Raw genomic sequence first — 8,704 nt, 5'->3', positions numbered from 1 at the left:
CAACATATTTGCCGAAAAAAAACAAAGAGCAAAACACACTAACCCTGATTCAATTCATGAGCGGCATGTTTGGATAGCTTGGAATACATATTTAGCCCCGCTATTAGAGCAAGCACCATATACGCTGCTCGCGCCGTTTGGACAAAGCTTAATCAGCTCCTAAAGCGCTTTTGCATGTTATCTGAAGCTGTGATCAAAGGTTCGTGTCGTCCACCCAGTCACCGTCTACGATATCTCCCAAAAACAGAGGTTTTCTAAGCCGCGCTGGCGTCATACACTTCCATTGTAAACATGGAGGCAATGGAGGCAGTTGAGGCAAGCAATGGACACGTCACCACGTGATCAAACATGGCAGCGCCCACGGGATCGCCGCAAAAAGGGTCAATACCAGCAGCACATGACTGTATTCTGCACACGAGGGCGAAGTGTTCTAGTTGGCCGGAAGTGGTCAACTATGGTCTCGACATTACGACTGCACGTCAGCCACACAAAAGCCATAAAATTACACTATGTCGCTTTGGGTGAAAAAAAAAATTCAGTGCCACTCCACTCTGAAGGTGGATGACCAGCGAAGCTGTGTATGTGGTGATTGATTGGCTGTTGCTCTGGTGAAACATTCCAAGTTTGCGGGATCGGGGCCACATGAACGGTTTGCATTTCTTTCTGCCTCGCAGTCCTGGCAGGCAGCACGCTTATGCTTACTGTCCACGGCCCGCTCATCGTCGGTGGTCTCCTGCCGCCGCCACCACACCCATTCCCTTTTCTATTCATGCCGTCGTTCTTGGTAGGCACACTGTTATTCTTCAGACCGTTCAACATGCGGCCTACTCATTTCACAGTCACAGCAGAACTGAGGAAAGGAGCCTACATAGAGCATGACGTCAGGAGACAGAAGACACTCAAATTGGCAAACAGTAGTTTGAACACACGGGATGGCGTACACGTGTATGTTGCAAACGTAGACATGGCCGATGCGGGTCAAAGTGTAGTAGCTGTTCTCATCAACTTAATTTTTGATACAGGTTGTATTTGGAACCAAGATATTAAACTTAATTTTGCAAGTTGGCGGAGTGCTTGAAGCCTGCTTCACCTCCGCCGCGAGTCGGCCCTGTATTGCACTATCTTCGGGATAGGCGCACGGTTTTTGGTCTACGGACATCGATCGGCAGGAAACTAGCTACACACAGCTTCGCTGTAAAATGCAATGTTCGAAAGGTAAAACGTCACCGCGAACCATTATCAACATTCGGCAAGGCATAAACGAAGCGCTGCAGAACTGTGATCTCCTGATAACGCCGTAGTAACCACCGATGCAGTGCAGTGTCCTCGCAAACTCAGGCCGCATAGGGCCGCATCGACAGGAAAGCTTGAGCGGTCGTTGTTCCCTTCGTAGAAAGACATAGATGGTCGTTCCAAATCGTTTAAACAAGCGTAAAAAATGCACATGGTGCCACACAGACAATTGCGCAAAAATGAGAGTGACGCCGTCGTGGCATCCGATGTAATGCCAGCGCACACCCCGCGCCATGCTGTTTATGCTATACGCAGCGTGCCTCCATCCTGGCAGCATGCCTTGAAAACGCGAGACTTCCTTCCCGGCTTTCGAAATCCGCGCGAGGTGGTATCACCATCGCGGTGGGACTGGAGCGGGGGGCACACTCTCGTGCGCCCAGTTTGGTTGCGCTTTCGTGCTTTTGCCACTTCGCGTGTGGCCTCTTTTTACCATGAGCTGGTTCGAAGCGATTGTTGTAGCAGTACGGTGATTTAAAGAACGTTTGTTATATCTGGAAGCATTTTCCATAGGGAGGGTCGAAAAATTGTAAATGCACTGAAATGTGGTCGTTGCAACCGATAGATCATTTTATCTGGGATCGTTATAAGTAGGTTCGACTGTACCGCCTGTCGCGACAACAGGTGTGCCAAATACACACACCCTTCTTCAACCTATGAAATAAATTCTTGTGACTACAGTGCTCCCAGGTAGACGACCACACAAACGTGGCGAAGACACAGTGCTTAACCCGAGAGTATCGCAGCACTTGCATTGTGTACCAAAGCTTCAACACAAAGAATAGGTTACATGCAGTGGCCCTGGCAAATGTCAAAAGATGTCCCGTCATTCACCTCCACTTTTTCTTTAATTGCTGGTTTCCTTTTGCGAATATTTTTCATTTTCTATGTAAGCCTCAGGTAGGACACCCTAGTATTTAACAGGGGATCTAACCCACTTTACGTTGGCAAAAGTGTCGGGGTCGAAGGCCATTTGCCATTCCAGAAGGCATTTCCCGTGTTTACCTTGCCAAAGCATTTCACAATACTGATCTTTGTCTGGGTGCTCTCTTTATCTGTGCAACATACAGCCACATTGTCTGCATATGCCAGAAGCTTTACTTTAGTGGCTTGTACATGAAGCCCATGAATAGACTGATTTTTGATAATACCCTTACACAATGTTTTGATATTGTTATAGGTAGATGTCGAAATGGGTTTATATAGAATATTTACACAGTGACAGAGAGTGGCACCATAACAACAAAGATGGTGGGTCGGGGCACAGCTCATCCTCTTTTTGCAACGTCTTCTTCGTCTGCACGATTGGTGGCTCATAACATTACCGTCAGCAGCAAAGCACCAACTCGGTGTGTGTGTGTGTAAACTTTACTTAAAGAGGTCCGGAGGCTCGACTTAAGCCGAGGCGGGCCGCTCCCACGTTGGCACTGTCAGGCCAAGCCCTTCAGCGACATCATGAGCCCTCTGGACAGCCCTTAGTTGGTCTTGAAGCAATGGGCTTTGTATTCTCGGTGCAGTCGAAACACGACGGCACAGAAAAGCTTCACTGCACACAGGTTTAATCAGTGTCTGGGACATTATAGGGCTTCAGGCGGACAACATACACGATGTCGGTGCGGGGTTGTGCCGATGAAGACGAAGACAATGCAGCGATTTCGTAATTACGTCGGACAATTGGTGGCACACTTGATATGGGCCAGTGTACGGGAACAGCAGGCATCATAACCCTCCAACACGTTCAGGTATGTGAAAGACAATAGACCAATTATGTATGCTGCAGTTCTCATACGGCCCAACTACGTCTCCTTGTCACCTTCTCAATCATCGCACCAGAACTTTCACAAAAATTTTGTCGTCGCACTTAGAGATATTGGCCTGAAAGATGAGATTGCATCTTCCGTCTTGGAATCAAAACTGTGTATACTTCAACAAATTATGGCAGTAATGAATCTGAATTATACGCCTCATGAAATGCTACCGCCAGAACTTAGGCTATGCTTACCTTAATTAAACCAACATACCGCCCGTCGCCGAACACCCACCGTTCCTCATCTCCACGCCGGTGCTCGTTATCGCCGATGCGGCCTTGTGCCGCCCCTCAGGATGAGGAAAACCAACAGTCGCAGTCCAAGAGGCAAGGGCTGCGACAACGTCAAAGTGCACAAGTCCTCATTGCAGCCCATCCAATGTGATAGACGTGTTTGTCGACAGTGTCCGCATGGAGCAGCCGTATGTGTTATAGACGTTACACTTTGCCGCTTACTCTGGAAAGTCACGACGCCCCTGTCCGGACTACCCCTTCGCACAGCCAGTGCTCAGCATATTCGACCCTTGGCGTCTTGCACAGCTCCTGTAGAAATTCAGGACGTTGTATACGCCATAGAATTCTTCATCATTTCCTCCTGCTCACACGATGTCATCCTCGGCTGGGATTTTCTCTCGCGCCACAATGCCGTTATTGATTGCGCACGGGCCGAAATAGAACTATCGCCGCTGCTAGATTTGACGCCCACTGACGCTCCGTCGCTTTCCAGGAAACTGATCGTCGAAGCCGACACTCAGGTTGCTCCCAACTCCTCAATCATCGTGTCCATGCACTGCACTGGCCTCTAGGACGCCATTGCATTACTTTCGCCATGTGGCCGTTCCCTCGCAAGAAAGGCCTGTTGCTACCTTTTGCGACTGTGGACATCACCAAGGGCACTAGCGCAATTTTTGTTTGCAACCCGTGCCCATACCCTGTCATGCTGCTCCGAGGAGAATGTGTTGGGACCGTGGAAGCCATTGACAGCGTGGAAGTTATCGACGTGCCCAACTACCCGAATTGCGCAACCTACCGTACGCTCAATGCTGTTTCTACATCAGACGCATTGCCCAGAGATGTATTTGGTTTCTCCATTGCGGGAACGCTTACAGCAGCCCAGCGTTCCCAGCTGCTGTCCCTCTTCGAAGAATTTCGTTCGTCTTTCGACGTGGGGCAAGCTTCCCTGGGTCGAACTTCAACTGTCACGCATCACATCGACACTGGCTCTCAACGACTATTGCGACAACGCCCGTATCGCGTTTCTGCCAGCGAACGTCGTGTGATTAACGAGCAAGTCGACGACATGCTTAGGCGCGAAGAAATTCGGCCCTCGAGAAGTCCGTGGGCTTCGCCTGTCGTCCTTGTTGCAAAGAAGGACGGCTCCGTAAGGTTTTGCGTCGATTATCGCCGGCTTAACAAGATCACTCGCAAGGACGTCTATCCCCTGCCACACATAGACGACACAATTGACTGCCTGCAAGGAGCCGAGGTCTTTTCATCTCTGCATTTGCACTCCGGGTATTGGCAAGTGCCTATGGAAGAAATCGATCGGCCGAAAACAGCCTTTATCACGCCCGAGGGCTTGTACGAGTTCAACGTCATGCCTTTTGGACTCTGTAATGCGCCCGCAACATTTGAGCGCATGATGGACACAGTTCTGCGAGGCTTAAAGTGGCACACATGTTTGTGTTATCTTGACGACATTGTCGTTTTCGCGCCTATCTTCACCAGGCATCTCGAACGCCTCCGGCGTGTTTTGAGGTGTTTATCGAATGCCGGCCTACAATTAAACATAAAGAAGTGCCGATTTGCTGCGCAGCAATTCACGATACTTGGCTATGTGGTATCCAAGGACGGAATTCTCCCCGACCCCAACAAACTTCGCTCCGTTGCCGAGTTTACCAAGCCAACGTCCATCAAAGAATTGCGCAGTTTCATCAGTCTGTGCTTCTACTTCCAACGCGTCATTCGGAACTTAGCTGCCATCGTATCGCCCCTGACGAAGCTCCTAGGGAGCAACGGGCTCCTCACCTCGTGGTCATCAGAGTGCGACGAGGCGTTCACGAGTCTTCGTCGTTTGCTGACTTCCCCCCAAATTTTACTACGACCCGACGGCCCCTACAGAGTTACACACAGATGCCAGCGGTGTTGGCCTTGATGCTGTCTTCGCGAAACGTAAACAAGGGTTCCCTGAGTATGTCGTTGCTTATGCCAGCCGAACGCTTACGAAAGCCGAGAACAATTACACCGTGACTGAAAAAGAATGTCTCGCGATCATCTGGGCTCTTAATAAGTTCCGGCATTATTTGTATAGCCGCCCATTTCACGGACCACCAAGCACTATGTTGGCTGGCGTCATTGAAAGATCCGTCCGGCCGTCTTGCACATTGGGCACTCCGCCTGCAAGACTATAACATCCGCGTACTCTACCGCAGCGGACGAAACCACTCGGTCGCCTATGCCCTCTCGCGCTCTCCCTTGGCTGACAACAATATATCTCGGTTGACTGTGTCTTCCATCGACCTTCACACCATCGCTTCAGAGCAGCGCAAGGACCCCTGGATTGCGTCGATTATACGCTGGCTCTCTGATCCATCGACCAGGTCAACAACATGCAACATGCAACACGCAACAACAAGCGTTGCGCCGTCAAGCTCACCATTTCGCCATTCGCGACGACCTGCTTCACCGGCGCAATTACAGCTCCGACAGTCGCCAGTGGTTGTTAGTAGTGCCTCACAGCCTGCGTTCCGAAATATGCGCAGCTTTCCACGCCGATCCCCAGTGTGCCAATGCTGGCGTTTTCAAGACTTACCAGCGCCTTCAACAGCGGTACTACTGGAGAGGGATGTACAGCTACGTTCAAAAGTTCGTACACTCTTGTCCCGATTGCCAGCACCGGAAATTTTCACCCCGCCTCTCGCCAGCTGGGCTGCAACCTTTACCTTGCCCCACCCAGCCCTTTGGGCGCGTCGGTATAGATTTGTACGGTTCCTTCCCATGACTTCGGCTGGAAACCGCTGGGCCATTGTGGCAGTTGACCATCTTACGCGATAAGCTGAAACTGCGGCACTTCCGGCAGCTACAGCACGCGACGTTGCCTCCTTCCTGCTTCGTCGATTCATCCTACGTCATGGGCCACCCCAGGAGCTGCTCAGTGATTGCGGACGGGTCTTCCTCTCGGATGTAGTTGAAGCTGTTCTCAAAGAGTGCCACGTTGTTCATCGCACAACGGCGTACCATCCTCAAACCAATGGACTCGCGAAACGATTCAACTGTACGCTGGGTGACATGCTCTCAATGTACGTCTCCTCCGACCACACGAACTGCGACGCCATTCTGCCCTTCGTCACTTACGCGTACAATACCACTACGCAGAGCACTACTGGTTTTTCGCCATATTTCTTATTGTACGGCCGGCACCCATCGCACACCATCGACACAATGCTACTATACCGGCCCGACGCATCTGAATGTGCGCCCATTTCTGATACGGTGAGACATGCCGAAGAGTGCCGAACCCCGCCCACGCCCTCATAACCGCCAGCCACTCTTCCTCCGCGAGGCTACAAATAGTTGATACCTCAAACTTTCCCATTACCTAAATGGGGCAGTAACCACAAAAATAAAGTTATAAGCACGTAATTTCATACGTTTTCACTGGTCTATTATAGTGGAACGTACAAGTACGACAAGTACAGTACAAGTACTCAGAGGCAAAAAGCATTCCGTAGCTTCGAGTGAATGCACACCTAATATCCTTGTTTTCTGTGATTTTGACTCCGTCATAAATGATAATTTTAATGTTCTCCCACTGGGCATGCATTCGCTTGAGACTCAGAACCCTTTAAGTGGATGTCTCTCCACCTGCCGAAGCTTCTGCTCTTGCACGCATCAGCGCACCTCGAAAAGGTCCTTGAGAGAGTTCAAGCACCTGCTTAATCTTGAGCATGTCCTCACAATAAACCCTCTACTGCTTGCATTCTAACGCAGTAAACTTTCCAAGCATTGTTTTAAGCAGTGCTTCCTCACTTGTTTTTTCATACGCTAAAATACTACAGTTGTCTATAGCTTTCACTTTTATCATATGTTTAAAATACTGCCATTGTTCCATTGGCCATTCTAATTTAACATCTTTTAACACGCCACCGCAACTATGCTGGTCACGAGAATGCCCTTTTTCATGCAGGCCGCACTATTTTTGATCGTCACGTCAACGCCGTTGTGCTGTCAAGGCAGCTGTTGCGACCTGGACCATCACTGGGACGTTTGGCGACAAACCGACAGCACAGTCAACGCAATTGACGCCGGGCCTTACGCGCTGCCTCCAACGACGGACCGTTTCCACATCTGGCAACCAAGGGCTACGCTCTGTGCAGCCGCTTCGGATGGTCTACAAATACCGCCATCATGCTGCAATCACTCGGGGCACGCCACCGCAACTATGCTGGTCACGAGAATGCCCTTTTTCATGCAGGTTGGTTACTTGCCTAATACTAATTGCATTCGCTCTGATAATGCTTTTCTGCTTGCGGTGTCGTGCCCTACTGACGCCATTGATTGCTTTCGAAAATCAATGTTCATATTTTGTTACCAGTGTATCAACGCCTATGTCGTTTGCCTTCTGTTAGTGTTGGCTGGGGACGTCGAATTGAACCCAGGACCCGATGGGAATAGTAATCCTCAGCCATCCCTTGAATCCATCGCCATGGCCATATCCCGCATTGAATGCTCTCAGAATACTGTGTTAAGTGAACTAGCGCTGATTCGCGCCGCTCAGTCGAAGGTGGAGGATTCGATTTCTAGCCTTTCCTCGCGAGTCGACGCCCTAGAAAAAATCGTGGAATCAAATCAGTTAAGTTGCACAAGCTCTGTAGCCGGTCCCGATATGGCTAAACTTTCGTCGGACATTAAACTGCTTTCGAACAAATGCGACGACGCCGAGAATCGTCTTCGACGCACTAACTTGCTGTTTTTGGGATCACCGATAAGCAAGATGAAACGTGGTCCCAATATGAATCACGTATCACTTCATTCTGCTCCCAGGAGCTCGATATCACCATTAATAGTCATGATATTGAATGTGCCCACAGACTTGGCCGCTACCAGCCAGGGAAGAACCGCCCAATAATTGTCAGTTTCATGAGATTCAAAGACAAAGGGCAAATTCTGTCTGCCAGTTCAAAGCTAAAAAATTCGCCGTTTTCAGTCCGTGAAGACTATTCTGCGCGTGTGCGCTTGGCAAGGAAGAAACTTTTTTCGTATGGTAAGCAGAGTACTGCTTTTTTCAAAATCCGTTTTGATAAGCTTATTATGTACAACAAACAGTTTGTGTACGAAGCTGGAACTGATTCTGTAGTCGAGCTAAATTCATAGCGCTCACTGCATGCACCTAAGTCTTTGGTGCACCACCCTTTGGGAACTCCCAACCACGCAAGCTCTATCCCAAGAAATAAATCTGTATCAGTTTATCTAACCAATATCCGAAGCTATTTCCCAAAGAAAGACGCTGTCGAAGCTATATTGGATGACAACAGCACTGATATTGCCATCTTTACTGAAACTTGGCTCACACCTGATATACAGAATGACGAACTTTCGCACGAACAG

The 8,704-nt window shown here is 49.5% G+C and overlaps 1 pseudogene; it reads left to right on the top strand.

Annotated features, from left to right (window-relative positions):
- The first annotated feature begins 964 nt into the window (after positions 1-964).
- LOC119434188 (U2 spliceosomal RNA) lies at positions 965-1,144 on the top strand (annotated as a pseudogene).
- Positions 1,145-8,704: the final 7,560 nt, after the last annotated feature.

This window comes from Dermacentor silvarum, chromosome 11 (genome assembly GCF_013339745.2).
Source record: "Dermacentor silvarum isolate Dsil-2018 chromosome 11, BIME_Dsil_1.4, whole genome shotgun sequence".
Taxonomy (NCBI): domain Eukaryota; kingdom Metazoa; phylum Arthropoda; class Arachnida; order Ixodida; family Ixodidae; genus Dermacentor; species Dermacentor silvarum.
The sequence above is the reverse complement of the archived record's forward strand: the minus strand, read 5'-3'. Positions and strand labels throughout refer to the sequence as shown.